Genomic DNA, 26,387 nt, shown 5'->3' on the forward strand with positions numbered 1-26,387 from the left:
CACATGTTACTGAACACTAGTTTAAACACTAAAAGGTCAGTTAGGAACTAACTGCAATATGGCCCTTCCACCTTCGACTTAGTAGAAGCAGCAAACTGCCTTCAGTTAAAAACAGAAATGCACTTAGCATCTAACAGTAACACATTGAAATCAGGAGGAACAAGTGGTGAAAACTGCTGGTGGAAGAGTGACAATCTGAAGGTTCTGCTTGTGACTTAACAATTTCAGTGATTTATAAATCTCTGTCGATGAACATGCCCAGTTGTTGTCGCAGCCCCACTTGCTTATGAGCCGTGTGTGAAATTGTAGAAGGATTCCAAGGCCATTTAGCCTGCTGTGTCTGATAACACGGCATGATGACTTCTCCAAAGGCTGCAATCGTTCATGTCCATAGCAGTAGATAGAGTGGTTAATCCTTCATGTGATTCCCACAACCCGCACAATGACAGACCCAGCACATTACAATCCATTACAACCCATTTGGTGCAATGATCCCACTAGGACAGTCTGGAATCATGGAATGTCTACAGGAACATTGAGTTGACCCCTTTGAACACCGAAGTAGGAATGTTAGTAATAAATCAATCCATATTTCCAGTGGTAGCTGGGCAGGTTGCAGGGATATGGATAAAAACAGTGACACAAAGGAAGGTAAACATGATATCTCAGAAGAGCTGGCTCAGACTCAATGGGTGGAATAGCCTCCTTCTGTATCTTACTGTTCTATGTACAACTGAAAAGAGGCTGGGGAGTTACCCATGGGAGATTCAGAATTGAATTGCCGTGTTGCTGGTGCAGGGTTCAGAGTCAGAAAGGGAGACATCCGAACACCAACTAGATAAATGTCCCCTCTCTGCTGTCTAGACGTCATGTAGCAAAGCTTCAGGGTTGGGAGGGAAAGCAGCCAGAGACTCATTTGAGAAATGATGACATAGGTGGAAGTAGGAGTCAGGTCCTGATGAAAGCTTTTAAAAAGCTAAACTCTCAAGGAGCAGAACCTTCAGGGTTCCAGGAATCTAGAATCCAGTAATTGCTGGATTACATCTCACAGCACAAGTTGGATTGGACAGACAGATTATGATCAGGATTGTCAACACTTGGCTGAATAGATGATGCGAAAGGGGAAGAGATTCAGATTCTTGGGACCAAATGAGGGGGTTGCTATTCAAAGTCAGGGCATGTGGGTCCTCTGTTGTTGGAGCTAAGCTCATGCAGGTAAGTGATGAGAAAATGGACTCCTTCTGTGTTCCTGGTTTTCACAGTCTTCTGTGAACCCTGTTCTTGCAGCTGCAACATTAACCAAACTTTAATGCTATCTGATACTTCAGTGTCACTTCAGTACTCCCCTGATCAGCTTTCCTCCCTGTATCAACTTTAACTCATCGACAACACTGCTGTTCTGATGCTGTCTTGACCAACCCTTGTTCAACTGCATTGGCTTCTGATTTCCTGACACTTCTGATTTAGAGTTTCTTGTGCTTGAGTTTAACTTCTTCCATGAGCTCACCTGTCCCTGTCTCTGTCACCACTTACAGATTTATAAACTGAAAGCCTCCTGACTGCTTGTCAATCCTTTGCCATCTATTGGTGCTGGACCTTTGTAGATGCTGCCATTGCACCAGTGGAGGAGGGAGCAAATGTTCAAGAACAGATTACTTAGAGTCAGTTGCTATATCCTGAAGGGTATTGAGTTTCTTAAGTGTTGTTGGTGCTGCAGTCACTCAGACATGTGGAGAGTTTTCCATCATATTCCTGACTTCTGCTCATTGATTTGTGGAAACAAGGGATGAGTTACTCACCTCAGATTTCCCAGATTCTGACCTACACCTGTAGTCACTGTATTTATATGGCTAGGCCTGAGACACCACCCTGAGGAAACTCTGCAGAGATGATCTGTCTCCAGTAATAACAACCACCTTCCTTTATGTTAGATATGACTTCACCTAGTGGAGAGATTTCCTGACTGATTTCAGTTTTGCTAAGATACCTTGGTGCCACATTCATTCAACAGCTGCCTTGATGTCAAGACTACAATGACAACCGGAGCTGGGTGGTCCCAACTGAGCGTTGGTGAGCAGGTTATTGCTGAATAACTGTTGATCTTCAATGTTGTCAATGCCACATGTTGTCAGTTTGCTGGGGATAGGAATAATCTGCTGTTGTGGTCATTAGCTGGATTGGATTTTTTCTTGCTTTATTTGTTCACAGGACTATTAGAACATAGAAAAGTACAGCACAGAACAGGCCCTTTGGCCCACAATGTTGTGCTGAGGTTTAATCCTAATGTAAAATACACATTAACCTACACACCCCTCAACTCACTGCTCTCCATGTGCCTGTCCAACAGTCGCTTAAATGTCCCTAATGACTCTGCTTCCACCACCACTGCTGGCAACACATTCCATGCATTCACAACTCTCTACATAAAGAACCTACCTCTGACATCTCCTCTATACCTTTCCCCTAATATCTTAAAACTATAATCCCTCATACCCGTCAATCCTGCCCTGGGGAGAAGTCTCTAGCTATTGACTCTATCTATTCCACTCATTATCTTGTGTATCTCAATCAGGTCTCCTCTCTTCCTCCTTCTCTCCAGAGAGACAAGTCCGAGCTTATTCAACCTTTCTTCATAAGGCAAGCCCTCCAGTCCAGGCAGCATCCTGGTAAACCTTCTTTGCACCATCACCAAAGCCTCTGTATCTTTCCTATAGTAGGGTGACCAGAACTGGACACAATATTCCAAGTGTGGTCTCACCAGGGGCTTGTAGAGCTGCAGCAAAACCTCGCGGCCCTTAAACTCAATTTCCCTGTTAATGAAAGCCAAAACACCATATGCTTTCTTAACAACCCTATCCACACTTTCAGATATATGCTAGTAATGTCGCTGTACGGAATGTCTGACGCAGCTAGTTCTGGAACATAAGTCTTCAATACGACAGCTGGAATATTGTCATGACCTGTACTCGATCCAACGAATTTACCTCCATCGTGACATCACATGGAGTGAATTGAGTTGCTGTCTTTTGTGATACTGTCAATCTCAGAACAGGAACAGGATGGATTATGTACTTGCCACTTCTGGCTGATGGTGGGTGCAAATACTTTATCCTTGTTTTATCATTGACCCTACCATTCCTGCAGAATACTGTGCCAACTCCTTCCTCCCCAATGTCTTTGAACATGTTATCACCTCCCAATTCCATCCTCATCCTTCCCAGAGCACCATGTTAGATTTCTTTCAATCCAGTTGCAACCTATCATAGCTCTGAAAGAACTCGCAAAGTCTCAATTGACTGTGACAACGATAAATCTTCATCCTCGTTGAGTTGTCTGTATGCAGCCTTTGACAGAGCTGGCAACACCAATGTCCTTCAAAGACCTCCTACTCCTGGGGGCACGGATCTCAAAGCTTAACTAGTTATAATTAACTAATTATAGAAAAGAATCACTTGTAATGGCTTCTTTCCCTCCTCCCGCACAATTTCCTCTTCTTGTCTCCCTCAGTCAGATCTCTCCTTGCCCTCCTCCTATTTCCAATCTACATGTTGTTTCTCAATGACTTCATGTGAGATCCCGGCATTAGCTTTCTCCTGCATTCTGTCTGCACCCAGCCCCACCTTCTCTTCACCTCTCTTGATACCTTTACTATTGCAAAGTTATCAAATCACTTATAAGCATCCAGCACTGGATGAACAGAAATTTCATCCAATGAATCAGCAAAACTGAAGCCATTGTTTTCAGTATCTGGGCCAAATTCTGTTCCCTAGCTACCAACTTCATCCAACTCCCTGGCAACAGTCTGAGACTAAACAGTCTGCTTCTAACCTTGCTGTCACACTCAATCTCACAATCACTTTTCAACCTCATATTTTTGCCATTACAAAGGCTGGCTAATCCCACCTTTGTGACTTTGTTCAACCTTGCCTCTATCTCAGCTCTCTTCTTCCAAAACCTTCCATCCATGCCTCCGTTAATTCAAGATCTAACTATTCTGACCTTCTGCTTTTCACATGTAAAGGCCTTTCAAAACTCTGCCGTCCATGCCATATGTCCAGCAAGACCCATTCACCTAACACCCCTCTGCTGGTAAGATCTACATTGGCTCCCAATTGCGTAATGATCAGATTTTCTTTATACTTGTTCATTGGATGAAAGTGTCACTGACCCCAGAGGGCAGTTAAGAGTCAACCACATTGCAATGGGTCTTGAGCCGCATGTAGACCAGACCAGGTAAGGATGGTGGTTTCTTCCCTAAAAGGCGTTAGTGAACCAGATGGGTTTTTCCAACATTTGACAATAAATTCATGGTCATCATTAGACTCTTAATTCCAGATTGTCGCTGAATTCAAATTCCACCACTGGGCTGTCATCTCCCAATTATCAAAATACTCATCCTTGTTTACAAATCTCTCTATGGCCTTGACCTTGCTATCTCTTTACTTTCCTCCAACCCTCCCGGGTATCAGTGATTCCATAATTCTGAGCTCATGAACATCCCAGATGTTAAACTTTGGTGACTGCGTCTTCAACTGCCCAGTCCCCAGCTCCCAGACTTCCTGCCTCGTATCTTTCTGCCTCTCTCCTCCATTTTACTTCCTTGAAGACACTCTTTTAAACCAACCATGTGACCAAGCCTTTGGTTTTCTAGCCGAGTAACTCCTGGTGTTGGTTGTCCTTGGGTGGGTTGTCCAGGTGTGTGAGACTCTGCTGAGGTGGGGTTAGGTGAAGGCAGCTTCTCAAAGCCTACAGTAATTAAAGCTTTTGGCGGGCAACCAAATTGTCAAAATTGCTCCAAATGGCCACTTTCCAAACACTTTGCAAATTCTCACCATGTAGCTCAGTCCATGGCAGTGAGAGCCCAAAAGAAAAGTGGGAAAATCTTGTCAAATGCTTTGCATCTCAGCGATAAGCCAGAGCTGTTCAACCACAAAAAGCAAGCATTTACTAGATCTGAGGAGAATAGAAATGTCTTTTAAAAAAAACTGTGGACATTTCTGTAGTTCATTTTATCTATAACATTGACATTAAGGGATATTTGTGTACCCACATTGTAGAATATCTTCTCCCTGTTCAGACATAATACAGGAATGAGGACTGAGAATGTCATTGGTCTCAGATATGCCTTGGTTGGTAACACTCTCGGCTCTCAGAAGGTGCTGATTCAAGTTCCAATTCAGAGGTTTAGGGATTACTGAGGGAGTGGCACACTGTTGTTTAGTGGAGGTGACATTAAACCAAGGTCCCATTTTGTCCAGTGGATGTAAAAGATCTGGGTGTTCACCTCGAGTAATAGAATCCCTGCAGTGCAGAAGCAGGTCCTTCGGCCTATTGAGGCAAAAACAATAACTGCAGATGCTGGAAACCAAATTCTGGATTAGTGGTCCTGGAAGAGCACAGCAGTTCAAGCAGCATCCAACGAGCAGCGAAATCGACGTTTCGGGCAAAAGCCCTTCATCAGATTCCTGATTGAGTCCACACTGATCCTCCAAAGAGCATCCCACTGAGACCCAGTCCCGACCCTATCCCTGTAATCCTGCATTTCCTTTGGCTAATCCACTTAGTTTACACATCCCTAGGCACTATGGACAATTTAGCATGGTCAATCCACCTCAGCTGCACATCTTTGGACTGTGGGAGGCACGGGGAAAATGTGCAAATTCCACACAGACAGTCACCCAAGGCTGGAATCAAACCTGGGTCCCTGGCTCTTTTTGGCAGCAACGTTAACCACTGAGCCACTGTGACATCCTCATCAATGTTTTGTCTCTTAATCAATTGCAATCACCAATTATAATCACAAGAGAAAAACTGCTAAAAGATTTGCCAGACTAAAATTGACAAGTCCCCGGGTTTGTGATGGATTTCATCCTTGTGTTTTAAAAGGAGTGGTTGCTGAGAAAGTAGATGTACTGGTTTTAATTTTCCAAGATTCCCAAGATTCCAAAAAGTCCCCAACAAATTTGTAAAGAGCAAACGTGATCCAGTATTCAACAAAGGAAAAAGACAGAAGACAGGAAACTACAGGCCAGTTCATTAAACATTCATCTGAGAGAAAATGCTAGAATTTTATGAAGGGGGTCATAACAGGCCATTTAGAAAATCTTAATACAATCAGGCAGGATCAACATAGTTTTGTGAAAGGAAAATCACGTTAGACTAAATTTTTAGAGTAATTTGAGGATCTAACAAGCAATGTAGACACATGGGAACCAGAGGGTGTTTTGTACTTAGATTTCTGAAAGACTTTTGATTAGATACCTCAAAGGTTACTGTGTAAAACAAGAGCTAATTTGTGATAACATTTTAGCACAGGTGGAGATTGGTTAGCTAATAGGGAAACAGAGGGAGTATGTATGTGAGTTAACTTTCTATTAGATTAGATTCCCTATGGTGTGGAAACAGGCCCTTTGGTCCAACCAGTCCACACTGACTCTCCAAAGAGTAACCCACTAAGACCAATGCACTAACACTATGGGCAATTCACCTGACCTGCATATCTTTGGACTGTGGGAGGAAACCCACACAGACACAGGACAAATGTACAAACTCCACACAGACAGTTGTCAGAAGCTGGAATCGAACCTGGGACCCTGATACTGTAAGGCAACAGTGCTAACCACTGAGCCACTGTGCCACCCTAACTTAATCCTTCTTGTAGGTTTGTGACAGCCTGCATAGTGACTTAGTGGTTAGCACTGCTGTCTCACAGCGCCAAAGACCCACGTTTGATTCCAGCCTCGGGCAACTGTCTGTTTGGAGTTTGCACATTTGCCCCATGTCTGCATGGGTTTCCTCCCACAATCCAAAGATGTGCAGGATAGGTGAATGGATCATGCTAAATTGTCTATAGTGTTAGGTGCATTAGTCAGGGGTAAATGTAGAGGAATCAGTCTGGGTGGGTTACTCTTCAGAGGGTCGGTGTGGACTTATACGGTCATAGAGTCATTGAGATATCCAGCACGAAAACAGACCCTTCGGTCGAACCCGTCCATGCCAACCAGATATCCCAACCCAATCTAGTCCCACCTGCCAGCACCTGGCCCATATCCCTCCAAACCCTTCCTATTCATATACCCATCCAAATGCCTCTTAAATGTTGCAATTGTACCAGCCTCCACCACATCCTCTGGCAGCTCATTCCAAACCCGTACCACCCTCTGTGTGAAAACGTTGTCCCTTAGGTCTCTTTTATATCTTTCCCCTCTCACCCTCTAGTTCTGGCACCTCACCTGTGACTATTGATGATACAAATATCTCAGCAAGAGGCCCAGCAAACACTTCTCTAGCTTCCCACAGAGTTCTCGGGTACACCTGATCAGGTCCTGGGGATTTATCCACCTTTAACCATTTCAAGACATCCAGCACTTCCTCCTCTGTAATCTGGACATTTTGCAAGATGTCACCATCTATTTCCCTACAGTCTATATCTTCCATATCCTTTTCCACAGTAAATACTGATGCAAAATACTCATTTAGTATATCCCCCATTTTCTGCGGCTCCACACAAAGGCTGCCTTGCTGATCTTTAAGGGGCTCTGTTCTCCCCCTAGATATCCTTTTGTCCTTAATGTATTTGTAAAAACCCTTTGAATTCTCCTTAATTCTATTTGCCAAAGCTATTTCATGTCCCCTTTTTGCCCTCCTGAGTTCCCTCTTAAGTTTACTCCTACTTCCTTTATACTCTTCTAAGGATTCACTCGATCTATCCTGTCTATATCTTACATATACTTCCTTCTTTTTCTTAACCAGACCCTCAATTTCTTTAATCACCCAGCATTCCCTATACCTACCAGCCTTCCCTTTCACCCTGACAGGAATATATTTTCTCTGATTCTTGTTATCTCATTTCTGAAGGCTTCCCATTTTCCAGAGGTCCCTTTACCTGCAAGCATCTGCCCCAATCAGCTTTTGAAAGTTCTTGCCTAATACCGTCAAAATTGGCCTTTCTCCAATTTAGAACTTCAACTTTTAGATCTGGTCTAACCTTTTCCATCACTATTTTAAATCTAATAGAATTAGGGTCACTGGCCCCAAAGTGCTCCCCCACTGTCACCTCAGTCACCTGCCTTGCCTTATTTCCCAAGAGTAGGTCAGGTTTTGCACCTTCTCTAGTAGGTACATCCACATACTGAATCAGAAAATTGTCTTGTACGCACTTAACAAATTCCTCTCCATCTAAACCTTTAACACTATGGCAGTCTATGTTTGGAAAGTTAAAATCCCCTACCATAACCACCGTATTATTCTTACTGATAGCTAAGCACTCCTTACAAGTTTGTTTCTCAATTTCCCTCTGACTATTAAGGGGTCTATAATACAATCCCAATAAGGTGACCATCCTTTTCTTATTTATTGGGCCAGAGGGCCTGTGTCCATACTGTAGGGAATCTAATGTAAAAAGCTGATAAGATAATTTAGTTAATTGATGTGTGCAATAATTGTTTGCCATAGTTCCTAAATTACAATACTGACAAAACTTCTGAAGTTCTAACTTTGCTGTAAAAGGCTTTGGGATATCTTCAGGTGTTATACGAACGCATGTCGTCCTTTCTTTCAGTTTTCACATTCATTCAAGAGCTAATGAAGTGTATTATTCATTAACCCCTGGGTCAAAACTGAAACTTAAAAGTCCTGTAGTTCCTTAATATTAACTCAGCAACTGGGCCTGGCAAAATTTGTTGATGCTAGTTTTACAGATTCTGTGTCGCTCTATCCACAGATGGAATAAAAATAGATTTATAGTTTAGCTCATCTACCCAGATGCTCAAGATTTCTGTGACCCAGCTTGCAATTCCAAACAAGCACAACCTACTCCATTCTGGAGGACCAAGTTTATTGATGGCCTGAGGAAACTGCATTGATTGAATCGTGGTGTCATTGGGCATTGGTTAGTATTTGTGCTCCACCTAGTGGCACTAAGTTGAATATCAGGAAGATCGAACTTTCAAACAGCATTGTTGGCTTAACTGGACCACATGAACTGCAGCAGTTCAAGAAGATAGATTGCAGCAGTTCAAGAAGGCAGCTCACCACCACCTTCTCAAGGGCAACGAGGGGTGGACAATAAATGTCGGCCCGGCCAGCAAGCCGATGAATGAATTTTGAAAAAAAGATTCCAATCAAAATAAATACCAGAACAAAATGCATAATGAGGTAGTTAATTTGGCAATTATTTCAACTGTGCAAAATTCTCTTACTTAAAAGAGCACAGAAAGCATGCAATGATACTGTATGATTCCTTTATCATGACTGGAGGCCTGTGACCAGTGGAGTACCACAAGGATTGGTGCTGGGTCCTCTACTTTTTGTCATTTACATTAATGATTTGGATGTGAGCATAAGAGGTACAGTTAGTAAGTTTGCAGATGACACCAAAATTGGAGGTGTAGTGGACAGCGAAGAGGGTTACCTCAGATTACAATAGGATCTGGACCAGATGGGCCAATGGGCTGAGAGATGGCAGATGGAGTTTAATTCAGATAAATGCGAGGTGCTGCATTTTGGGAAGCAAACCTTAGCAGGACTTATACACTTAATGGTAAGGTTCTAGGGAGTGTTGCTGAACAAAGAGACCTTGGAGTACAGGTTCATAGCTCCTTGAAAGTGGAGTTGCATATAAATAGGATAGTGGAGAAGGCATTTAGTATGCTTTCCTTTATTGATCAGAGTATTGAGTACAGGAGTTGGGAGGTCATGTTGCGGTTGTACAGGACATTGGTTAGGCCGCTGTTGGAATATTGCGTGCAATTCTGGTCTCCTTCCTATCGGAAAGATATTGTGAAACTTGAAAGGGTTCAGAAAAGATTTACAAGGATGTTGCCAGGGTTGAAGGATCTGAGCTATAGGGAGAGGCTGAACAGGTTGGGGCTGTATTCCCAGGAGCGTCGGAGGCTGAGGGGTGACCTTATAGATGTGTACAAAATTATGAGGGGCGTGGATAGAATAAATGGACAAAGTCTTTTCCCTGGGGATGGGGAGTCCAGAACTTGAGGGCATAGGTTCACGATGAGAGGGGAAAGGTATAAAAGGGACCTAAGGGGCAACCTTTTCACCCAGACAATGGTACGTGTACAGAATGAACTGTCAGAGGAATTGTTCCAGGCTGATACAATTGCAATATTTAAGAGGCATTTGGATGGGAATATGAATAGGAAGGGTTTGGAGGGATATGGGCAGGGTGCTGGCAGGTGGGACTAGATTGGGTTGGGATATCTGGTCGGCATGGATGGGTTGGACCGAAGGGTCTGTTTCCATGCTGTACATCTCTCTGACTTTATGACCCTATTTGAGACTATAGTAGATGAGTAATTGTTCAACAGGGGAATTTAGGAATATAGAAAGAGAGTGTATTTAAGAATACTGGAGGGGGGTGTTCATCTGGAGCAGGATTAGTTGGAACAAATGGTTTGTTTCCATGTCAGTATATAATTGTAATTTCTATGTAATTCTGTTTTACGGCTTGAGCATATGACTTGAGGTCATTTCGTTTTGGCCAGGGAATAGTTATGACAGGAGGAACTAAAAAAGGTGGCATCTAGTTTCAATCATTATCTTTTCTGTTTTGTGTCATTTTAAAAGCATGCCTTTGATTAGACCTGACCTCAGCAACAACATACTTAAACAAACAGGTCAGAGAAAGGGAACTTGGCGTTGTCACTACTGAATATTTGGAGTTTGGACCCTGGGTCATCTGTGCATTACAGCATCCCACAAATCCAAAGCAGTGTCTCTGCGTTATTGGGTCTGTTCCCTGGACTGAAGGTTGGATAGAGTATTAGTGAGCAATTCAGTGAGTGTGTGCAAAAGTACCATGTTGTCACATGTTAACTGTTCATTGTCATAATTGAAAGTGACGGTGAGTCGATGTAATTGAGACCTTCAGGGTCACAGAGATGTGACTGTGTCACACTAGATACCTTGGCTGCTGAAAGCCCAGTCGCCAGGTCAACCCGGACCAGGGTGGCTTGTAAGGTTGGCGTAGTCAGTCTTGGAAACACCATAACAAACAGTCCCTACACTCCAGTCAGAGTGCATTTATACCATTACTCCGATCATCAGAATGCAACAAAGTCACGGGACTAAATTGCTTTGCCACTGAACAGACATCATCAGTGTTCTTGGTGAATGAAACCATTTTCCTGTCAGCAGGAATCTCCAGTTTATAATTGACAGACTCCACATTCAACATGGTGTTGCTGACCTCTGTGTTTCAAGAAAAATGACTCTAACCCTAAACCTAACCTAACCCTAAACCCAATCACAACCGCAACCCCAACCCTAAACCTAACCCCAACCCAACCCTAAACCTAACCCTAACCCTAACCCCAACCCTAACCTTAACCTATCCCTAACCTGAGCCTAATCTGATCCTAACCCCTGGCCCTAAACCTAACCCTGGCCCTATCACAGGATTATATCAATGGGAAAGCTGGAAATCCTATGATTTCTATTTAACTCAAAGTCAGAAGGTCATCCCAAAGGACATTCCAGAGTCTTGTAATGATATTTCTGTGCAACTACGAGGGAATGCTGTCCAATTTCAGGACAGATGTTAAGCTCAGACCCTGCTAAATGTCAAAGATTCCAAGCTACTATTTGGAAGAAGTCCTCCTTGCATCCTGATCAATCTTCATCCTTCAACGAGCATTAATAAAAACAGATCACCTGGTTATTACTCCATTCCTATTTGTGGAATCTTGCTAAGAACAACTGACATCCACGATTTCACTTCAGAAGTATTTCCCTCACTGTGAAGCACTTTGAAACATCCTGAGGTTGTGAGACCTGCTACATAAATACCACTTTCCTTTCTTTCACTGAACAGAACTGGTTAGAAACTGAGGCGAAATTACTGCAGTGTAAGTTGTCTTCTGGTTATCCAAGTTAATGAAATCTACTTCAGTGGGAATAATGGGGAATAATGGCTTTCAGCCCACAGCACAAACTACTCTAAATTCAATGCTGACAGGCACTGAATGAATAATGAAGAAAATTAAAGAAATGCACTTATATAGCTCCTTTCATGGCCCAAAGCAACCCACTATCCGCGCACCAATTATTTACTGTGAAGGGAAGTCACTGTTGTAATGTAGTAAATACAAAGTCAGAGTCAATTGCCATACAGCAAGTGCCCCAAAGCACCAACCTGCTAATGACCAGGTAAACATTTTTTAATGATATTGATTTAAGATTGATTGGCTAGGCCATCCGGAGTAACTCAGCAAAAGTGCGGACTGCAGATGCTGGAGATTAGATTCGAGAGTGTGGTGCTGGAAAAGCACAGCTGGTCAGGCAGCATCCGAGGAGCAGGAGAATCAACGTTTCAGGCAAAATCCCTAATGAAGGGCTTTTGCTTGAAACGTTGACTCTCCTGCTGCTCCGATGCTGCCTGACCAGCTGTGCTTTTCCAGCACCACACAACCGGCATAACTCACCTGCTCTTTTCCAAAATAATGTTGTGGGATCTGAAAGGGTAGGCAAGACCAAAGTTTTCATCTTCAAGGTGACACATCTGAGAGTGCAGCACTCTCTCAGTACTTCACTGATCTGTTAGCTTGTTCATCGCTCTGCACAGGACTCTGGAGTGTGACTTGCAAACAAAATGTTCTGACTCAGGGACTACTCACTGATCCTCAGCTGAAGCTGTAACATGGATAGTGTGAAAATGATGAAAGCTCACTGATATAGTAAGGGATGGGTGTTAATTGGGGAGCACCTTTTTGGGTTGATGCTAATTGTTTGGGTTGAAAATAAGGTGTTGGTGGTAGTACTTTCATCTTCATCTCAGAAGAGCATTAACCTCCTACTACAAAGGCTTGAACACATCACCTAGATTGGCACTTCTGTGCAGTACTGAGAGAATGCTGAACTTTCAGAAGAGTTATCTTTCAGACCAGGCATTTCGCCCCTTTACCGATACTTTCAAATCAGATGCTTGGTGAACTACTGCACTGATGTTTTTATGTTTTATAGCTGCCATATTTTGTTGATTACAACTGCATTTGGCTACATACTTTGTCAGCTGTAAACACCTGTGGGACATTCAGATGTTGAGACATGAATTGAATTTTCTCCTCTATGAATAGGATGAATTATGTTCTCAATGTAGTTATGGCAGATCTGACCAGGGCATGCTTAATGCTGACAGTGAAAGCCCAAAATGATTTATTATTAAAACAGATCATCTTGATGCCCAAAAATAGCAAGGCCAGTCAGACTAAACTAAATTCAGAATTCTTAGTAAGGCTCCAGGTTATCTCAATTCTCTGTTCACTTCATACAGCTAATGAAACTGGATGTTTTTCTCAATAAATGGACCAGTGAAGAAGCTTTGGCCAGGAAAGGCAGATAGTAAGAAATCGTTCACACTTTTCCTGGTAAGTACTGTCAGCTGTCAATGCTGCACTCTGAGAGAGCACAATATGAAACTGGTCCTGTTAATATCTCCACGAAACAGTTAGTGCTGCATTTGTTAATCATAACACTGAACTGCAGAAAGGATTTAGGCCTCTGAGAAGAAACATTCATTGTCATTAAATGTACATGGTGGATGAACGCTGAATAATAAACCAGGAAGACATGCATCTCAAAAGTTTGCTCCAAAGAAACCAAAGGGTAGAAATTACAAGTAACATCCTAGATGCCGCAATAAATCAGGAAATGGAAAGGAGGGAGGAATTCAGCACAATAACGTACAATAACATTGACCAGAGAAATGGTACTGAGTAAATCGGTGAAGCTGTGGGCTGACTGGGTGCTAATGGACTCCATTCTGGATTAGCAGTTGCTGGAAGAGCACAGCAGTTCAGGCAGCATCCAAGGAGCTTCGAAATCGATGTTTCGGGCAAAAGCCCTTCATAATGGACTCCATCCTAGAGTCATAAAAGAAGTAGCTCGCAAGGTACTTAATGCATTGGTTTTAATTTTCCAAAACTCCCTTGCTTCAGGGATAATCCAACTAGATCGGAAGATAACCAATCTAACTCGAGTTGGTGACGATTCGCCAAGGCAGATTCGCCGCCAATGATTAGCCACTGCCAGGTCTCCACCAGCGTTTCTCCACTGGGGTCGTTTGACCTCTGGAGACTATTCGACACCGGAAATATATATATGTAGTGATTGTTTTCCCTCCCACCTGTTCTTTCATACTCCTCAGTCCCTTTATTTATACAACTACATACTACATATTGATAAAAAAAGAGGTAAAATAAATATCATTTTATTGATTTATATATAAAAATGAGTTACAAACTTTAACCAGAAAAAGGAAATATATTTTAAGAATCTTTATAATGGCAGTAAAATATAACGACAATTTTATATAGTTTAGATATGCTTGTTCTCTAACATTTTAAACATTGTTAAATAAAAAAAGTTCTATTAACAAAAATATTTAGTTACTAAAAAAGTAAACGCTACCATCAATATTGAAAATATAGGACTTACTTGCCGTGGCGAATCGTGTTCACTGACCAGTGGGTGGTGGCTAAGCATCCACGGTGGACAAAGGGCAGTGGCTAATCGGCGGCGGCAAATCTGCTGTGGCGAATGGTCCCATCCTGATCTAACTCATTCAGCCAGAATCTGAGGGAGACAGAAGGCAGTAAACTCTTGGCCAGTGAACTTAATATCTGTGATACAGAAACTATTAGAATCTATTATTAATCATTTTGTGACAGAGCATTTCGGCAGGTTTATGATCATCAGGCAGAGTCAACATGGTTTTGGGAAAGAAAAATCATGATTGACAAGACTATTGGAGTTCTTTGAGCAGGTATCTCATGATGTGAAAAGGGAAACTTGTGGATGGACAATAGTTAGTTTTCCAGTAGGCATTTGATAAGGTGCCTCAATAAAGGTCAAAGAGTCATAGAGGTGTACAGCATGGAAACAGACCCTTCAGTCCAACCCGTCCATGTCAACCAGATGTCCCAACCCAATCTAGTCCCACTTACCAGCACTTGGCCCATATCCCTCCAAACCCTTCCTATTCATATACCCATCCAACTGCCTGTTAAATGTTGTAATTGTACCAGCCTCCACCACTTCCTCTGGCAGCGCATTCAATACACATACCACCCTCTGCGTGAAAAAAGTTGCCCCTTAGGTCCCCTTTATATGTTTCTCCTCTCACTCTAAACCTATGTCCTCTAGTTCTGGACTCCCCCACTTAAGGGGAAAAACCTTTGCCTATTTATCCTATCCATGCCCCTCATAATTTTGTAAACCTCTATAAGGTCACCCCTCAGCCTCCGACGCTCCAGGGAAAACAGCCCCAGCCTGTTCAGCCTCTCCCTGTAGCTCAAATCCTGCAACCCTGGCAACATCCTTGTAAATCTTTTCTGAACCCTTTCAAGTTTCACACCATCTTTCCGGTAGGTAGGAGACCAGAATTGCATGCAATATTCCAACAGTGGCCTAACCAATGTCCTGTCCAGCTGCAACATGACTTCCCAACTCCTGCACTCAATAGTCTGACCAATAAAGGAAAGCATACCAAACGCCTTCTTCATTATCCTAACTACCTGCAATTCCACTTTCAAGGCGCTTGTCGAATGCCTTACTGAAGTCCATACAGATCACATCTACTGCTCTGCCCACATCAACCTTCTTTGTTACTTCTTCAAAAAACTCAACCAAGTTTGTGAGACATGATTTCCCACGCACAAAGCCATGTTGACTATCCCGAATCAATCCTTGCCTTTCCAAATACATGTACATTCTGTCTCTCAGGATTCCTTCCAACAACTTGCCCACCACCGATGTCAGGCTCACTGGTCTATAGTTCCCTGACTTGCCCTTACTACCTTTCTTAAACAGTGGCACCACGTTTGCCAACCTCCAGTCTTCTGGCACCTCATCTGTGACTATCGATGATACAAATATCTCAGCCAGAGGCCCAGCAATTACTTCTCTAGCTTCCCACAGAGTTCTCGGGTACACTTGATCAGATCCTGGAGATTTTCCACCTTTATGCATTTCAAGACATCCAGCACTTCCTCCTCTGTAATATGGACATTTTGCAAGATGTCACCATCTATTTCCCTACAGTCTATATCTTCCATATCCTTTTCCACAGTAAATACTGATGCAAAATATTCATTTACTATCTCCCCCATTTTCTGTGGCTCCACACAAAGGCCGCCTTGCTGATCTTTGAGGGGCCCTATTCTCTCTCCAGATATCCTTTTGTCCTTAATGTATTTGTAAAAACCCTTTGGATTCTCCTTAATTCTATTTGCCAAAGCTATTTCAAGTCCCCTTTTTGCCCTCCTGAGTTCCCTCTTAAGTATACTCCTACTTCCTTTATACTCTTCTAAGGATTCACTCGGCCTATCCTGTCTATACCTTACATATGGTTCCTTCTTTTTCTTAACCAAACCTTCAATTTCTTTAGTCATCCAGCATTCCCTATACCTACCAGCCTTCCCTTTCACCCTGACAGGAATATACTTTCTCTGGATTCTCATTATCTCATTTCTGAAGACTTCCCATTTCCCAGCCGTCCCTTTACCTGCAAACACCTGCCTCCAATCAGCTTTCGAAAGTTCTTGTCTAATACCATCAAAATTGGCCTTTTTCCAATTTAGAACTTCAACTTTTAGATCTGGTCTATCCTTTTCCATCACTATTTTAAATCTAATAGAATTATGGTCGCTGGCCCCAAAGTGCTCCCCCACTGACACCTCAGTCACCTGCCCTGCCTTATTTCCCAAGAGTAGGTCAAGTTTTGCACCTTCTCTAGTATGTACATCCACAAACTGAATCAGAAAGTTTTCTTGTACACACTTAACAAACTCCTCTCCATCTAAACTCTTAATGTTGTGGTAGTTCCAGTCTATGTTTGGAAAGTTAAAATCCCCTACCATAACCACTCTATTATTCTTACAGATAGCTGAGATCTCCTTACAAGTTTGTTTCTCAATTTCTCTCTGACTATTAGGGGGTTTATAATATAATCCCAATAAGGTGATCATCCCTTTCTTATTTCTCAGTTCCATCCAAATAACTTCCCTGGATGTATTTCCAGGAATATCCTCACTCAGCTCAGCTGTAATGCTATCCCTTATCAAAAATGCCACTCCCCCTCCTCTCTTGCCTCCCTTTCTATCCTTCCTGTAGTATTTGTATCCTGGAACATTAAGCTGCCAGTCCTGCCCATCCCTAAGCCATGTTTCTGTAATTGCTATGATATCCCAGTCCCATGTTCCTAACCATGCCCTGAGTTCATCTGCCTTCCCTGTTAGGCCCCTTGCATCGAAGTAAGTGCAGTTTAATTTATTAGTCCTACCTTGTCCCTGCCTGCCCTGACTGTTTCACTCACTTCTGTTCTCAACTGTACCAGTCTCAGATTGATCTCTTTCCTCACTATCTCCCTGGGTCCCATCCCCCCAACTTACTAGTTTAAATCCTCCCGAGCAGTTCGAGCAAATTTCCCTGCCAGTATATTAGTCCCTTTCCAATTTGGGTGTAATCCATCCTTCTTGTACAGGTCACTTCTATCACAAAAGAGATTCCAATGATCCAAAAATGTGAATCCTTCTCCCATACACTAGCTCCTCAGCCATGCATTCATCTGCTCTATCCTCCTATTCCTACTCTCACTAGCTCGTAGCACCGGGAGTAATCCAGATATTACTACCCTTGAGGACCTCCTTTTTAAATTTCTGCCTAACTCTCTGTAATCTCCCTTCAGAATCTCAACCTTTTCCTTTCCTATGTCATTGATTCTAATATGTACAATGACCTCTTGCTGGCCCCTCTCCCCCGTGAGAACATTCTGCACCCTCTCTGAGACATCCTTGATCCTGGCACCAGGGAAGCAAACCACATTCTGATTTTTCGCTGCTGGCCACAGAAACGTCTGTCTGTACCTCAGACTAGAGAAACCCCTAACACAATTGATCTCTTGGAAGCTGATGTACCCCTCATTGCATTAGAGCCAGTCTCAAAACTAGAAACTTGGCTGTTTGTGCTACGTTCCCCTGAGAATCCATCACCCACTACATCTTCCAAAACAGCATACTTGTTTGAAATGGAGATAGCCACAAAAGACTCCTGCACTAGCTGCCTACCTCTCTTACCCTTCCTGGAGTTAACCCATCTATGTGACTGTATCTGAGACTTTCCCCCCTTCCTATAACTGCCATCCATCACATACTGTTGCTGTTGCAAATTCCTCATTGCTTCTAACTGTATCTCCAACCGATCCATTCGATCTGATAAGATTCACATCCAACAGCACTTATTGCAGGTATAATTCGCAGTAATCCTTAAACTCTCTTTAACCTCCCACATCTGACAAGAAGTACATATCACTGCAAAGGCCATTTTTGCTCCTTCACAATCTACAGACCCAGAAAAAACACCGTCTTATTCCTTTACAAAACACTGCTCCAGGTTAAATTAATAGTTATGGCTTATATTTTAAGTTTAATCAAGAGACATATCTCAAAAAACATATAATCAAGAAAGAACCCACTCTACTCACTACTGCAGATTTTCTGTAGGTCACACTTAAAAACAATACACGCATCTGCTTCTGTGCTGTGAACTTCACCCAAACAGTTCCTCCAAGATCAGTTGTGAATTTCACTGTTTGTTAATTTTCCCAGATGCACTCAAATGTCCAGCATTACGTGAATTCAAACAGCAAATGCAGTAACTGTGCAGGTTCACTGTGGTGTCAGTTTCTTTCTCTTTCTTCTGCACTGACCTCACTACGTGCTTCCTTTGTCTGTTCTTCTCCCTTTTAAAACTGCTTTTGTTTTGACTTTTTTTCCCAAAGTTCCAAAACAATGCAACAGCATATAAAACTGTAATTGCTGCTCCTGGAATTCGAGGAAATCACCTCCAACACTTAAAATACCTCAATAAAGGAGCAGCTGTTACAGCCAGAACTTTTTCCCGTCCTCCATCTTGGATTACCCAGAATCCTCTCCCACGGAAATTAAAAGCTCATGGTGTGGGTGGTCTAATATACTGGCAATGGAGTGAACTGATTGTTTAAGAGGAAGCAGGGAAGAGTCACAAATGTTTTTTTTTTCAAGTTGACAAGATGTAATGATTAGTGTGCCATAGGGATCAGTGCTGGAACCATTTAACAGTCATGTTGTTATGAAGATGTCGATGTGCTATACCTTTAAGGAAGTTAAAAGCTAGCAGAACTATCTGACAGCACCAAGTGCTCTAAACAAGATACCTTTGGTCCAGCAGCTAGTGTAACTGGTGCCTGGAGACAAAAACAAATTTGAATTTGACCAATCAGTTTAAATTATACCCCTCCCCCAAAAAAAATACTCTGATCAAGTTTGAATTTAGTATATTGACAGTATTAAAAGCCAATGACACAAGCCAATGCTTTGGGGACATAAGACCGGGAAAAATTGAACAGTTGAGGGAGAACTGCCAAAAGACTAACAAGTGTAAGCTGCTAGTCAGAACTTTCTGAGAGGTACCTGTCTAGAGAAGGAGTTGCACAGAGGAAAACATCAACACTGACCTGGAGAGCAAATCTACAGATAACAAAGAGAAGATTCAACAGCTGGCTGGTTTTGAAATTTGAATCTTTCAGTAGATCTTACTTGGGGGTTTTATCAGACTAGTCTTATAGAAGGGAAAGTAAAAGATAGGTTAGTGGAAGGAGTTGTAAATAGTTGTTAGTTAATCATTCTTTGTTATACTTTAAGAAATAAAGCTGTTAATTTTTACTTTAAATAGTTCTTGGCCTCTCGAAGTTTTGCAGATTACCACATGGGGTAAATCTTTTCTGTGTTGCTGGTTTAAATTAAGCAGGAGGGTGTACCCCATGTCATAACAAAGTAAGTGACCTGGCTGAACGGGCAGGAGGAACGGTTGCCAAATTTGCTGATGATACAGAGATAGATCGGCAAGGACATTATGAAAATAGCACAGGAAGCTACAAAAAAAAACCGCGATTAAATGGTTGAGGATATACAGTTACCTACTATCACTATCACTATGTTCGGTTTTCCTGCCACAACTTGACCAGCTTCTTGTGCTACAATGGCAGGCTCAGTTAGCCCATCCTCCCTCCCTGCAGCCCAATTCCCATCCAGGCAAGTTAAAGAACTTCAAACCCGCTGGACAATTAAAAAGGCAGAGTCTCCCACATTCCAAATGCCGCACCCCTCCCCACCCCTTCCCCCAATTACTCCCCACTCCATTTCCCTTACGGGCCTGACTGGCAGTCACACTCTGCTGTACCTGACCACTGAACAAACCAATAGCCCGATTCTAAGTGGTGTGATCACCTGCTAGTCAAAAGATTTTTGTTTCTTTCCTCCTCCCTGATGCATTGTAGTGTCTATGTTCAGCCTCCAGCTCATAAACTCTAAGCCGAATGTGTTTGTGTATTGTAACAATTATTGCAGACTTGTTGGCGGCCTTGGACCAAGCTGGGAAACTCACCTCCTGACTCCCCACCCCACTCCTGGCACAAGTCAGGAGTGTGATGGAATACTCCCCACTTACCTGGATGAATACGGCTCCAATAACACTCAACTTGATGCCACCCATGACAAAACAGCACCACACCGACAAGCATCCACTCTCTCCACCTCCGACGCTCAGCCGCGGCAGTGTGTACCGTCAACAAGCTGCACTGCAGAAATTCACCAAAGATCCTCAGACAGCACCTTCCAAACGCATGACCACTTCCATCCAGAAAGACAAAGGCAGCAGATACATGGGAACACCACCACCTTCAAGGTCCTCTCCAAGCCACTCACCAACCTGACTTGGGGAACAAAAGCCCCCACATGCTGCATTTGCATCACCCAACTTACCATTCTTAATGTGCTCAAATTAATCACTTAACTATTTGATTCAATTACTTAACTACTTTTTAAAATGTATTTTATTAACCTTACCATTGATTGTTGGACTAGTTTCAACGTTAGAAATGGAATAAATCATCATCACGAAAGAGATACTCACCAAATGATTAGCTTCTACTCCTGACTGCAGCGTAACAGTCAATTCCTGCTGGCGAAAACAACAGCAATGAGCTACCTATTTCTCATTTTTCATGACTCCTTTAATTATTCAACTCCAAGCGCTCTAATGTAGGTGCCACTCATATACTAAGTTACACTAAATTAGCTATTTTCTATGCTCCTAACACAAATTTGACCCACTTTCAGAGGAACTAGTAGGAGCCAATTCTTTGATGAATTATTTTCAACTACTCTTCAGTTTGGAGGCTTTGTTAAAACCTTCTTGGAGAAAGTGAGGACTGCAGATGCTGGAGATCAGAGCTCAAAAATGTGTTGCTGGAAAAGCGCAGCAGGTCAGGTAGCATCCAAGGAACAGGAGAATCAACGTTTCGGGCATGAGCCCGAAGAAGGGCTTATGCCCGAAACGTCGATTCTCCTGTTCCTTGGATGCTGCCTGACCTGCTGCGCTTTTCCAGCAACACATTTTCAGCTTTGTTAAAACCTTGTCTAAACGTGGGAACTTCAGAATTAAAGCTGTAGATTTCAATGAAATGCTAACTACAAATTGCGAGCCACAAACAAAATTGAATTTATCAAGAAAATTTAGATTTTCTTAACCATCAACTATGAGCATTCAGCTAGCCAAACTGTATCAATTTATTGGAAGAAGGGAATGCATGTGTGATTGCTAAATTTTCTGATGATACAAGGATAGGTTTGTTGTTATGTCACCATAGCCATACTAGACCACAAGGGCTGCTCTCTCATTAAATCACTGGTGGTGATTTAACCTGAGGGCCATCAGACTTCAGGTGAGAGACGAGGTTGAGCAGGAGAGTCCTTCATGGTAACCTCAAACCGGTGATGGGAATTAAAACCATGCTATTGGCTCTGCAAACCAGTGATCCAGCCAAGTGAGCTAAACCGCTTCCCACAAGGATAGGTAGGAAAGTAAGCTGCCAAAAGAAATCTGCAAAGGAATATCGATAGGCTAAGCGAGTGGATGAAAAGTTAGCAGATGCTGTGGAATGCATAAAATTGGGAAGCTGCCCACTTTGGCAGAAATAAATATTTCAAATCCCCGAGGGTCTGAAGGATCTCGTTGTGCTGATATATGAATCACAAAGTGTTGGCCTGCAGATATAGCAAGTGATTGGGAAGGCGAATACAATATTGTTATTTATTACAAGGCAAATAGATTATGAAAAAAGGGATGTTTTACTACAGTGCCTAGAATACTGATAACGCTACGTTTTGAGAACTGTATACAGTTTTGGTCTCCTTATTTTTAAAAAAGGATATAAATGTACATGAAGCAATTCAGAGAAGCTTCATTCAAGGGTCATCCTATGAGAAAAAGTTGCACAGTCTGGGCTTGTATCCATTGAAGCCCAGAAGAATGAGAGAACATCTTTCTGAAACATAGGAGCCTGAGGGAATTTCACAGGATAGATGCCTAAAGGAGGTTTCCTGGTGAGAGAGACTAAAACTAGAGAACACAGTTCAAAAAAAGAGAGTCTCCCATTTAAGATAGACGTAGGGAGGAGTTTCTTCTCTCAGGCCATTGGTTAGGCCACTTTTGGAATACTGCATTCAATTCTGGTCTCCCTCCTATAGGAAGGATGTTGTGAAACGTGAAAGGGTTCAGAAAAGATTTACAAGGATGTTGGCAGGGTTGGAGGGTATGAGCTACAGGGAGAGGCTGAATAGATTGGGGCTGTTTTTTTCCCTGGAGCATCGGAGGCTGAGGGGTGACCTTATAGGTGTTCATAAAATCATGAATGGCATGGATAGGATAAATAGACAAAGTCTTTTCTGCAAAGTGAGGGAGTCCAAAACTGGAAGGTACAGGCTTAAGGTGAGAGGTGAACAATTTAAAGGGACCCACGGGGGAATCTTTTCACATAGAGGGTGGTGCGTGCATGGAATGAGCTGCCAGAGGAATTGGTGGAGGCTGGTACAATTATAACATTTAAAAAGCATCTGGATGGGTACATGAATAGGAAGGGTTTAGAGGGATATGGGCCAAATGCTGGCAAATGGGTCTAATAGGACAGCTGGTCGGCATGGACCAAAGGACCTGTTTCTGTGCTGTACATCTCTATGACTCTATGACTCGAAGTATCAAGGGGAAGCAGCCACTAGTGGTATTATTGTTAGACTATTAGTCCAGAGACCCAAGTCATGTTCTGGGAACCCAGGTTCAAATCCTTATATGATTTGATACACATGTGACTCCAGGCACACAGTAACATTGTAAAATCTTAACTGCACCCTGTGTAATTGGAAATAGGAAGTAAATGCTGGCCTAGGCAGTGACACTGACTTCTTATGAATGAATTACAAAAAAGTTCTTGTAACTGTTGACATTGAAGATGGGGCCATTGCATAGTTATAAGGCAGAGGTAGATAGATTCTTTGGCTGGAATATGGCATTCACAATCAGATTTGCAATTGAAGTAACTTCACAGAGGCCTGTATCCCACCACCAAGTTACCTTTTATTTACATGTGAGAGTCTTTGACACTGATCCAGCTCCCTAAGAGCCAGCTCTCAGAATGAACAGGACATCTGATATTTCTGGTTTTTTTTCCCTTTTTTCTTTTTCTTAACCTCCTACACCACCGCCTAACTGCGGTAGTGCTTATTTTTCCCCAGCACCCATGATGTGTGTGTGTGTAGATGTGAGACACAGTGAGAGACACAAGGTGCATGAATCTTTATTCAATTTCCACCACCAGGAAGATAGGAAAACAGCCGAGTGGCCAGTGACAAGCACTGCCCTTCACATCAAAAGGCAATGTTGTGTGATCAGTGAAGGGGAGGGTAGGGACTAAATCAAAATAGAATTGGAGGAGGAAATAATACACTCCACTCCCTGCGGCGCCCACCTCTCCCTGAACAACTCCAGGGTGTTGGTGCACACCGCGTGCTCCTTCTCCAAGGACACCCGGGCCCTAACGTAACCGCGGAAGAGGGGCAGGCAGTCGGCCCTAATGACCTCCTCCATGACCCGCTGCCTGGACCTGTTGATGGCCAGTTTGGCCAGGCCCAGGAGCAGACCCACGAGGAGGTCTTCGGACCTGCTCTCCCTCCTCCGTACCGGGTGCCCGAAGATCAGGAGCGTGGGACTGAAGTGCAGCCAAAAGCAGAGGAGAAGGTTTTTAAGAAAATCAAAAAGGGAGTGCAAACGCCCACACCCAATATATACATGGTCCACGGACTCTACAGCGCCACAGAACAAGCAGTTGGGCTGGGAGTCCGTGAACCAACGCAACCTGCGGTTACAGGGGACTGCTGCGTGCAGCACCCTCCACCTCAGATCCCCGAGAGAAAGGGGGAGGACTCCCACGTAGAGAGCCCTCCACTGGGGATCCCCACCGCCCGGTGGCAAATGGACACGCCAAGGCGTGTCTGGACGGTGGATGAGGGAGAAGAGGTGGACGGTGTGCAGCATCAGTCGATATAGGACCCGCCTTTTTACGCCCTTAAAAGGGACAAAATTAAAATTCCGGAGGCAGCTCAGGTTGTGGGGCACAGGCTCCTGCGGGAAGTACGGGACCTTGGGGCCAATGTGAAATTCCGTCCGGGCTGGAGTGAGCGCGGACAGGATCCCACCGCACACCTGAGCGTCCTCCAACCGGTGCACTACGTATGGTCCGAGCACCGCTGTTTTAAGGTGTCGGATGGCGGTGGCCACATACCGGACGTCTACCGCTGCCCTGCTAGCTATGTCCTGCGGCAGCGTCCAGCCCAGGTCCCCGGCACCCAGCACGTCCCTGACCCTGATCACCCTCGCCGCCACGGCCCTCCCCTCCGACAGCCACTCGAACCCGCGAGTACGGAGGTGCGGATTCCTGAGCAACGGCTCCCTGACGACAGCGCTACTCCAGCCGGAGGGTAGGCGCAACGCGATTCGACCATGTTCCAAACAGTGATCAGGTCCTGGTAAAAGACAGGCAGCGACATTTCTGTTTTGTTTTTCTTTTTTTCTACTTTTAATCCCCACACTAATTCTTAACTGCGGTAGTGCTTATTTTTCCCCAGCACCCATGGTGTGTGTGTGCAGGTGAGACACAGTGAGAGACACAAGGTGCATGAATCTTTATTCAATTTCCACCACCAGGAAGATAGGAAATACCCGAGTGGCCAGTGACAAACACTGCCCTTACATTTCTGTTTTTTTTGGAGAGTCCTCGCACGCACACACTGATCCAGCTCCCTGAGAGGCATCCTGTTCCTATTTTTTTTCTTTTTATTCTTTGTTTTTTTCTTTTTTTTCTCTTATTTTTTTTTCCCCAGCACCCATGGTGTGTGTGTGCAGGTGAGACACAGTGAGAGACACAAGGTGCATGAATCTTTATTCAATTTCCACCACCAGGAAGATAGGAAAACACCCGAGTGGCCAGTGACAATCAGTGTCCTTACTTTTCTGGGTTTTTTTCTTTTTTCTTCACACACACTGATCCAGTTCCCTCAGAGCCGACTCTCAGAGTAACAGAAGCTCTGGCACTCTTGTTTTTTTTTATATAGAGTGAAATGTCCCTCTGACACTCCTGCTTATATTTTCTTTTCTCTTTTTTTTCTTTTTAATCCCCACACTACCACCTAACTGCAGTAGTGCTTATTTTTCCCCAGCACCCATGGTGTGTGTGTGCAGGTGAGACACAGTGAGAGACACAAGGTGCACGAATCTTTATTCAATTTCCACCACCAGATAGATAGGAAAACACCCGAGTGACCAGTGACAAGCAGTGCCCTTACATTTCTGTTTTTTTTCTTTTTTTTTCTTTTTTTTAATTTTTCTTTACACCCCCACACTACCGCCTAAGTGCGGTAGTGCTTATTTTTATTCCCCAGCACCCATGGTGTGTGTCTGCAGGTGTATAACACAGTGAAGGACACAAAGTGCACGAATCTTTATTCAATTTCCACCACCAGATAGATAGGAAAACACCCAAGTGGCCAGTGACAAGCAGTGCCCTTACATTTCTGTTTTTATCTATCAGCCAGGGCTCTGTGATTGGACCAGGTTAACAGCCCCAACCAGGGAATTCATATCCTATGAGGTCCATCTGGCTGAAATCATCACAATCACTACAACAGTGGTCTTATTGAATAGTGCAGCAGACAAGAGGACCCTCGTCTCAATCATAATATGTATGTCTGTAGGAGTGGGCTGTTTGTCCCATCAATCCTGCTGTGCCATTTGATTAGATTATGGCTGATTTGATTGTACCTTAATTCCACTTGCCTGGCTGTCCTCATTACTGTTGATACATCAAAGACAATTCAAACAACATCTGACAGAGGAATTTACAGTGTAAAATGTGTGGAAACGCAGGAATGCTTCTGTAAACGTGTATGAGGAAACCAACCCACAGAACTGCAACAGAAGACACGGGCTTCACTTTATCTATCATAGTA

The 26,387-nt window shown here is 43.3% G+C and overlaps 1 long non-coding RNA gene across 1 annotated transcript in view; it reads left to right on the forward strand.

Moving 5' to 3' along the window:
- Positions 1-26,387, forward strand: part of LOC140480755 (uncharacterized) — a 57,708-nt gene that overhangs the window by 18,393 nt on the left and 12,928 nt on the right. The window lies entirely within an intron of this gene.

This window comes from Chiloscyllium punctatum, chromosome 1 (genome assembly GCF_047496795.1).
Source record: "Chiloscyllium punctatum isolate Juve2018m chromosome 1, sChiPun1.3, whole genome shotgun sequence".
Lineage (NCBI taxonomy): Eukaryota > Metazoa > Chordata > Chondrichthyes > Orectolobiformes > Hemiscylliidae > Chiloscyllium > Chiloscyllium punctatum.